This window comes from Uranotaenia lowii, chromosome 3, assembly GCF_029784155.1.
Source record: "Uranotaenia lowii strain MFRU-FL chromosome 3, ASM2978415v1, whole genome shotgun sequence".
NCBI classification, from domain to species: Eukaryota; Metazoa; Arthropoda; class Insecta; order Diptera; family Culicidae; genus Uranotaenia; species Uranotaenia lowii.
The window spans coordinates 45,621,283-45,631,750 of record NC_073693.1 but is presented as its reverse complement, the minus strand read 5'-3'; positions in this window follow the sequence as shown (position 1 = coordinate 45,631,750).

Here is a 10,468-nt window from a genome sequence, read left to right as displayed (position 1 = left end):
GATCTAGCGGAGGCCTGGATGGACCGGGTGGTGGAATGATAAGGATGACTCCGCGTCCAGCGTCAGGTTCGGGAAGCGTTCTGCTGCTCTAAACTTTAATGAAACTTACGGAGAAATGGTCAAAGGTTACCATATTTTTTTCATCATAATTATATATATTTACAATTTGGAAAACATTCACAATTCAGATGTTTCCCTAACTTTCGTGTTTGACGGTGTACAGTTAAGTTCTCCAGAATGTTTCCCACACGTATCACCAGGCAAAATCACGGCAGATGATTTCATAATTTTCATCCCAAAACCGGCCAATATCAAGGCACAGTTGGGCAAATACTCAGAAATTTTTGAAAAAAATCAAGTAGACTTACAGTTGACTTATTACATTTTTATCAAAACACATCAACATCTATTGTTTAAAAAACGGATAAAACTCGTTCATTTTAACAGGATCAGGTCGGACATTTTTGTGTTGAAAAGGGTGTTTTTTTTTTGTTATTTCGAACAAAAATTTGGAAATCTGTTTAAACTTTAAGTACAGCTTTAAGTTTTCACTCGATTACAGAATTGTTAGGACCTTTAGCTTTTCTTAGCTAAGCTTGTTCGACTACTCATATCCACCTTAAATAATTAAACCTGAAATGCTGGAATTAGTCTTCACTATTTTATAATGGTTGTAATAAATATATTAAATTATGCTGTTTTCAATCATTCAATGCATTTTCAATTTCATGATCGTTGGCTTGGCTTAGTAGAACGAGCAACTCATCCACAATGCACAAAATTTATGCTCTCCTTTTAACAAAAATAAACAATAATGACGCCGGCCACGTCCTAGTTGTCAATAAGAGTTGAAGGAAGGATTTTTAGTAAGATACATTTGAGGATCAACTATGAACATGTTATTTCAGTTTTCTGCAAAACCTCTCAAACAATGATAAATCCGTAACACCATGCAGCTATCGAAACCGCCTATACGTCTGCGAATTGATATTCAAGTATCTCAGGAAAGGGATATGTTAGTAAGGGAGAGGTTTGAATCAGGAGCCATTTTTGGTAAATGGTGCGATCTTCTGTTTCCCAAAACCTCCTATACTCCTAGGCAATTCCTGAGGAAACAACTATTAACGTCTACGAGACGTTATTTATTTCAAAATTTAAAATGAATTATGAACACTCAAATAATGCGAAAAGTAGCGATTCAAATTTACTACCAATTTACTGTTTCCCTCACAATAATCTCTAATATGTCTTTGGTTTTCAAATCAAATCTTTTTTTTAATTATTTTCAATTTTTTTTTTAATTTTATTGAATTTTATATACAGATACATTAATGACTTACATTTCTATATTAACCTTTGTTCTATGTTCACTTTTTATTTTCCTTTTAAATCATATTTATATAGTTTTTAAAATGATTCTGGAATAAGAATTTATTATTCCACCTTGCTGAACTTACTCTTTCTTTTATTCCTGAAATATTTACTGCGTCCTTGTCTTCCAATATAAAAGAAATACATTCTAATGTTAACCATAATCCGGCTTTGAACTTATCATTCTTTTTGTTTTTGTACATTAAAATAAGTCTTCTGCATTTGAAATAGCTTTTCAATTATTCATTCAACCATGTCCAAATTATTTTTAGTGCTACGTAGTTTTTTTATTTTATGTAAAATTGCATAAATTACACTTGGATGAATTTATCCCTCTTACATTGTTAAGTTGGAATAATGTCTCGTAGCAGGATAATAAAAGATGATTTTTGACTCGAGCTAAGAAAAATTTTATTACCTTTTTAAAAAATTGTTTCCCATAGAAGATTTTGTAGTTTATTTTCTATTTTAATTTCTATGTTCAAACGACTAATCAAAAAATCATAAATAAGTTTACTTGTGTTCAATACTGATGTTATGAAATCGCTTTCTCAAATAAATTTTCATGAAGATTAGTTTCGTACTTCCTATAGTGTCAATTTTTCAGCAGAAAAAAATCTCCTTACCATCTGTACAGAAATTTTTAAATAAAAACCAACTAGGTTCTCAAGTGAAGAAAATATTCTAATTTTTGAAAACTGGACAATAAGCTCTAATGATCGTTAAATCAACTCGATCTATAATGAACGCGCTACAACAAGATGCACACATTGTTTCTCAATTTCCACCGTCATTAAATTTTTGATTTTTCACTATAATCAATTTTAAAACGGGTTTTACGTAAACTTTTCGACTCGGGGCGAACAGAGAACAATAAAACGGGGCACGATGAGCATTTTCTGCCGTAGAATCTAGCAGCGAATTTAACTCGAGGAAGTCAACTGAATTATAGAGGTACATCTCGAATAGTTTACTTATGACGATTTAGTCTATTGGTATTCCTTAGTTTGATGGACCTTCGGCTCACCATTTAGAGGAAAATGCATCTTTCATGGAAGGTAAATGAAAAAAAATGCCTCGACCGGGAATCGAACTCAAGTTCTCTTAATATCTCTCTAACACCTTACCAATAGGCCAAACCGTCAGATGAAACTGTGGTAGATACGTCAGGAGGAAAAGATTTTATGTAAAAAATGATCTTAGATAAACTGAATCAGTAACTTATCATCTTAAAAGAATTATTAAATACTGGATATAAAAAAAAACTCTAGAAATAATTTAAATATAATTTAGAACAGATATTTACCAAAAAGCAAATGATTCTTTACAACAGTGTATAAAATGATTAAAAAGTAGGTCATACATGGTCGCGCGATTTTAGAGTGTACATGGTGAGTGCTTATGGGAAAAAGGGTTTGGCGATGAATGATGAGTGAACGTGACTGACGTTTGTAGGAGATTCTTGGACAAACTGATTGCTTTGATCATTCTAAATTCATATTTCGGAGCGATAGGATGGTGTTTGGCTGAAGAGTGGAAGTGACGGAGAATCTGTGTTTGGAACGGTATAGTAAAATAGAATTTTAGAAGGAATACGTGATAGGAATTAATTCACCACAAGTCAAGCTGTAGCTATATTATTCAGTTGACTGCATCGCGTTGAATCCGTAGCTTGATTTAACGGCAGAAAAACTACCCCAAAGGGGGTTCTCATTATGTCGCTAAAGTGACTGATTATCAGCTTTCAGCCAGTTAGGAAATAGAGTTTCTTTGTGTCTGGACACGAAAAAATGATGTAACTCATACAGTGAGCGAAATAAGAATAGCACCACTATGTAAATATGAATGATTGAAAATACGGAAAATTTTCTTCCACAAATTGTTCTGAATTGCTTGAAGGATAAATCAAGCATAAGTTTTTTTTGGACTTTTTTTTGGACGCAGCAATTGGCGTTGAGGACCAAAAATGTGAAAAAGGGGTGCGAAATAAGAATAGCACCACTTGAGTTTTTCAACAAAATCAAGATTATTTTTAAAAATTTACTGTGTAAAAGTGAATAATAATGCTTCTACGAATTATTCGAATAGATAACTGCATTTCAAGCAGTTTTCCAGAATTCCAAAGTATTTCAAAGGTATTAAAAGGGGGTTTGAAGAGATGCTCCTTTAGTGTTAAGGAATTTGATATTTGAGCTATGAAACTTTATCAATCTGCTTGATTTCTTCATAAATATTCATAAGTATGATGCAATATGATGAAACATAGATTTGAGGCTGAGTTTGAATCCAAAAAGCAGGTTGCAATTAGAAAATACTTATGTTTTAATAGTCAAACACTATTTCTCTAGTTTTAAGTCATAGATGGCAGCACTATCTTGCCATTTAACTAAATTCATGCCCATTTTCGAATATCCGGGATTAATTGGGGAGTGCTGGATTATTTTGCTCAAGAAATAAATACATGTACCGTGTGAACGCTTTGGAAATTCTAAGATCACTAAATCCAAAAAAAAAATAAGAATTGCATCAAGTTCACTGAAAGTGATTTTTTTGGACCGATCAATATTGAGCCTAAATTTGGTTTTAACTACAAGATAGTGCTGCCATCTACGACTGGAAACTGGAAAAAGTGTGGTTTACTGAACAAAATCAAAGTTTTTGATTTCCAAACTATTGTTTTCTGATTCAAAATTAATCCCGAATGTTTGTTTCATCATTTCACGTCATTTTAATGAAGAAAGTAAGTAGTTTGGTAGAAAATTACAGCTCAATTATCAAATTCCTTAACGCCAGAGAAGCATCTCTTAATACCCCCTAATAAAACCTTTGAATACCTTTGGAATTCTGGAAAACTCCTTTAAATACAGTTATCTATCCAAATAATTCGTAGAAGAATTATTATTGACTTTTACACAGTAAATTTTTAAAAATAATCTTGTTTTTGTTGAAAAACTCAAGTGGTGCTTTTCATATTTCGCACCCCTTTTTCACATTTTTGGTCCTCAACGCCAATTGCTACGTCCTAAAAAAGCAAACTTATGCTTAATTTATCCGTTAAGCAATTCAGAACAAACTGTGGAAGAAAATTTTCGTAATTTTCAATCATTCATATTTTAACAAGCAAAACACATAGTGGTGCTATTCTTATTTCGCTCACTGTACATTATAGCTGTTTTCTATGGTTAAATAAGCGTCCTCCTTAAGGTGGCGATTTTGCTTTTATGTCCCTTGAGCTAAAAATAATATTTTTTGATATGTTGATTACGTTATATTGAAAGCTACTGAAATTAAAAACTGTACATCAAATCCTGTAAATTAACGAACTCTATTCACTATTTAAATCCTAATCAAAATTTTTGAAGAAAAGCTTCTGGTACAGGCTTAATGAACTAGCAGAACATTTATAAAACAAATAATGTCACATTTTCTGCAAAAGAAAAATGGCAATTAGCATTTTAATAACATGTTGTTGTACCTGAATCTTAACAAACCTTCTTCTAAATGCTTTGAAAGGAAACGGTAAATTAAATTTACTGTAAATTTTAATACGCATGGTTAGTTTAAAATAATCCATTACGTTTGTTAACTTAAAGATAAATGAAAATGAATTGAAATAAAAACACTTTTAATGGAATAAAAATTACAAAACAAAGGAATAATAATCTGGTATTTTAACGAGTTAGATACTTATCCTTGGAAAAAAAAATCAACTGCTTTGTATGAATCAGATAATCCTTATCGATCTTCCGGAGCCGCGAATCTTAGACGTAGAACTGCTTATCCATTTTTTGCTAAATTTGTTTTCGATCGGTACTAGTTGTGAACACCTAATAAAGCGTGATGTGAGGTAATTGAAACGATTTTCCTGTAAAACATTGAATTTTTTCACTCAAATTCCAGGTTATTTGCAAGAATGAATTATGCAGATGGAAAAATACGTCTTTCTCGGCACACGCATACTCGAGATCTCTAGTACAATTTCTAGGAAATTTAGGACAAAAATCCGAGATATTATCAGTGATATTATGTGTATAGCACCAAACCGAATAGCGACAGTTTTTACTAGCGATATTTCTGTCATTCGCAGGTTTATTCTTTTTTTCAGTCCAGTAGACGATTTCAATGTAGTACAAAAAGGCCATTATTCGCGTGCTTCAAGTCGTCTAGGACTGCGACAGGAAGATTGAATAAAAAAAGAAAAAAATCTTTCAAACGTCATATTTCTCTCATCAATCTACCGATCAGTGCAAAGATTCAAAATTTTACTTTCTTTCTTGCATGAACAGGCGTATTGAGTCGCTCAAATTACGTTGAAGTTTTGAAGCTGATAAGTAAAAATTGTTTGATTAATGGTTGTTCTAAAAATAGCTTAAATAGCAGATTTAGATTTTGGGTAGTTTGCATGGATCGAACAACATTTTTATATAGTTCAAAGCTTATATTTACAACAGATTTGACAGACTAGCATTAGATAACCTAGCTGGTGTATTCGATTCCGATATTTAATTTAGTTAAACAGCTGACTCAGAAGACTTAAATTTAGCACCTGAACAATTGAGTTATATGACTCGCTTCGCGGAACTGATCATCTAAAGTTAAAATTTGAACGATTACAAATCTTTTGAACAGTTGCTGACTTTTTGCCAAACAGTAAAAAAACGATAGAGAAAACGATACAGCGAATTTCAGTCTACTTCCCCTAGGTCTAGGAAACTCGCAATGCGTCGTTATGATTTTGAACGTCGCGACGTGTCGCTAGTAGGCAAAGCTAATATGGTTATTAGCGCTCATAATTTGGTTTTTATCTGCATGTATTTATAATATTTTCTATCTAGCTTTCCACCGAAGCATTAAAAAAACTTTCGAGAATACATGCTTATGCGGTACGCTGGTTTTCGGACCTATACTGTATTCAAAGATGACATCTGGCGACAACAGAGAGAACCTAACTCTCACACTCCGCTGGGTTGGGCTCCGATTGGTACTCCTTACTTTGAAGTATTCATGATGCTTGATCTTCCATACATTTTTTGAAAAGTTGTTGTTCTTTATGTAACAAGAAAGTATGTAAAGTATGTAAGAAACTTTAGATCTGAAAATATCACCTAATAAAGTTTAAAGCCCTGGAAATCGCTTGGCGTTTATAACGAGAAAATGTTATGGAAAGTTCGAATCTTTTCTGGTATTTTCTTATTCGACTTCAATAATGAAATAACAATTTGGTAACCTTATCACACACAAAACAGGAACTGAAAATTAAACCATCAGCCAGACGTAAATCGACTACTCCAGACTCGAAATGAGAGTGAAACTGGTCTGTCCAGAAAGACCGCCCTCCCTCCCTTTTCAGCACCTTAACATCCATTTTCCAGCTCCAAGGACTGCCACAAACAGAAGGAAAAGTTGGGAAACTGTGTTTTAATTCCATTTGCAGACGCCCGGGCAGATGAAGATGATGAGAAGCTGTACCGGACTGGGCCAAAACGGAAGGGAGCCTATTAGGTTACACCAGAAGGAGCACCAGCTACACAGACACAGAGGAAGAAAGTTTTGTTTAACTACCCGCGTCGCCCGGCGCCATTTTACAACCACTCCCACGAGACGTGGGCAACACCAAACTGGAAGTGGAACTGAATTGGCGAGAATTAAACTTGAAACAAGGTCAATGTGAAAATTCAAATTAGTCCACACCGAGTTCGCCGTTTCGATCATTGCCGGTGAATTGCGTTGGAGTGAGAGTGAAAATATTCATGTTCAAAATTATGAAGGTACCTGCTGATGTAGTGAAATTCAAATCAAACTTTTTATGATACCTCATTCTTAACTTCCTAACATCTCACTAAAGTTTCGAATAACTTCGCTTTTAAAATTCTGAATTCTATCTGAACTGTGGAATTTTATTCTTTTAGTATTATAAATTGGAACATGTTGCTGATTAGTTTCCCAATGTCTTGAAAGTCAATCTTCAATACGGTTCATTTGTGATTTCTGTTACTTTTTTTCTAAATTTAGTATATCAGAGATGATTCAGAAAGAGTTTCACTTAACAAAAAAAAACATTCTTTGAATAATAGTTTTGGCAAATAAGCATCCAATCGTTTATCAAAACATCTTTGACACACTTTGAAATAACGTTCATTAGTACAAAAAAAAATGGGATTTGGGATTGGGATTTAAACATCTAAAATGAGTCATTATTTTTTTCTAATTTTTTTTTTAAATAAATGTTATTTTTCTTTTTAAATATTTTTGCCAAACTTGTGATATATTGATTTCAAACTTTTGGATTTTTTTTTTGTGATTTTTAAGTAATATTTTTGCCATTTTTTAGGATTATTGTCAAATTTTTAATATTTTAATATTTTGAACATTTTTTGTCAATTTTTCATAATTTTTTTTGTTAAATTTTTATAATATTTATTATTGTTAAGCTTGTGTCATATTTTTTCACACTTTTGTTTCATAAGTTTAACATCTGTATCGTGTTTTTGTAATTTTATGTCATATTTTCGATATATTTTTGTCATATTCCTGTTATTAGTTTTTATCATATTTTTGAAAGATTTTTATCATTTTATTGACATATTTTTGCCGTATTTTTGAAACTTTCGTCATATTTTCCCATATGTTTGTAATTTTTTTTAACGTTTTTCTTTTATTTTTGACTTAATTTTGCTATATTTGTTTAAATTTAGGTTAGTTTTTCGCAATTTTGCTTGATTTTTGTCATTTTTTTATAAATATTTTTTATGTTTTTTTGCTGAATTTTTTGTCTTACAAGTTTAAATTTTTTGTAATTCTTTGTAAAATTTTTTTCATTTTTTTTTTTTGCCAAAGTTGTTATAATTATTTTTTTAGATTTTTGTCTTATAAGTGTATTATTTTTGTCATTTTTTTTTGCAATTTTTGTCTTTTTTTTTGTCTTATGAGGTCAACATTTTGTCATTTTTTGTCACATTTTTTCATATTTTTGACATATTTTTGTGATATTCCTGTTATTAATTTTTCACTTTTTTATCATATTTTTGATATATTTTTATCATTTTGTTGACATATTTTTGCCGTATTTTTGAATTTTTTTCATCATATTTTCTCATATGTTTGTCATTTTTTTAACATTTTTCTTTTTTTTTACTTAATTTTGTTATACTTGCTTAAAGCTCTTTTATTTTTTCGCTATTTTGCTTTATTTTTGTCGTTTTTCTAAAAATATTTTTTATGTTTTTGCTCAATTTTTGTCATTTTTTGTCTTATAAGTTTAAAATTTTTGTAACATTTTTGGCATATGTTTGTGATTTTTTTGGCATATTTTGATCATTTTTTGCATTTTTTTTTTGTCAAACTTTTAAATTTTTTTTGTCAAAGTTGTTATAATTATTTTTTTTAGATTTTTGTCTTATAAGTGTTTTATTTTAGTCTTTTTTTTGCATTTTTTGTCTTTTTTGTCTTATAAGATCAACATTTTGTCATTTTTCTTCACATTTTTTTCTCATGTTTGTCATATTTTTGTCATATTTTTGTCATATTTTTGACATATTTTTGTCATATTCCTGTTATTAATCTGTTACTTTTTTATCATATTTTTGATATATTTTTGTCATTTTGTTAACATAGTTTTGCCATATTTTTGAAATTATTTCGTCATATTTTGTCAAATGTTTTTCATTTTTGTTTAACAGTTCTCTTTTATTTTTGACTTCATTTTGCTATATTTGTTTAAAGCTTTGTTATTTTTCCGCAATTTTGCTTTAGTTTTGTCGTTTTTCTTAGAATATTTTTTTTATATTTTTGCTAAATTTTTGTCATTATTTGTCCTATAAGTTTAAAATTTTTGTAACATTTTGCCTTATGTTTGTGATTTTTTGGCATATTTTGATAATTTTTTGCATTTTTTTCTTTGTCAAACTTTTTTTCATTTTTTTTTTGTCAAAGTTGTTATTATTATTTTTTCAGATTTTTGTCTTATAAGTGTATTATTTTGGCATTTTTTCGTCATTTTTGTCTTATAAGGTCAACATTTTTGGCATATTTTGGTCAAATTTTTAACATTGATTGTCATTTTCGGTCACATTTATATAACACTTTTTATAACACTTTTTGTTACATTTTTGTCACTTTTCTCACATTTTTGTCAAATTTTTGTTACATTTTTGTCTTATTTATGTCAAAATTTAGGCATATTTACGTTCTTATTGTGTAACATTTATTGTGCCCTTTTTTGTCATATTTTACTTTTTTCTTGTGCTTTCCATATGTTTTCGTCTTTATTTTGCATATTTTTAAAGTATAGTATATATATATATATATAGTATACTTTATACTTTTATATATATATATATATATATATATATATATATATATATATATATATATATATATATATATATATATATATATATATATATATATATATATATATATATATATATATATATATATATATATATATATATATATATATATATATCTATACATATATATATAGATATATATATATATATATATATATATATATATATATATATATATATATATATACATATATATATATATATATATATATATATATATATATATATATATATATATATATATATATATATATATATATATATATATATATATATATATATATATATATATATATATATATATCTATACATATATATATAGATATATATATATATATATATATATATATATATATATATATATATATATATATATATATATATATATATATATATATATATATACATATATATATATATATATATATATATATATTTTTCATATTGTTGTTATTATTTGTCTCAAAAATGTAACATTTTTTGTAATTTTATGTTATATTTTAAACGTATTTGAACATTTTTGTAGTTTATTCTTTACAATTTTTTTTTTCTCATATCCATTTTTGTCAAATTTTGTAGCATATTTTTGTTGCAAAGATTTAACGTTTTTGTCATATTTTTGTTAGTTATTGTCATATTTTTGTCTTATTATAAGTTTAACATTTTTGTCATCTTTTGATCATTTGTTGTCATTAATTTGTATAAATCTCTTATCAATTTTTTTTTCAATATTTTTTTTGCCAAAT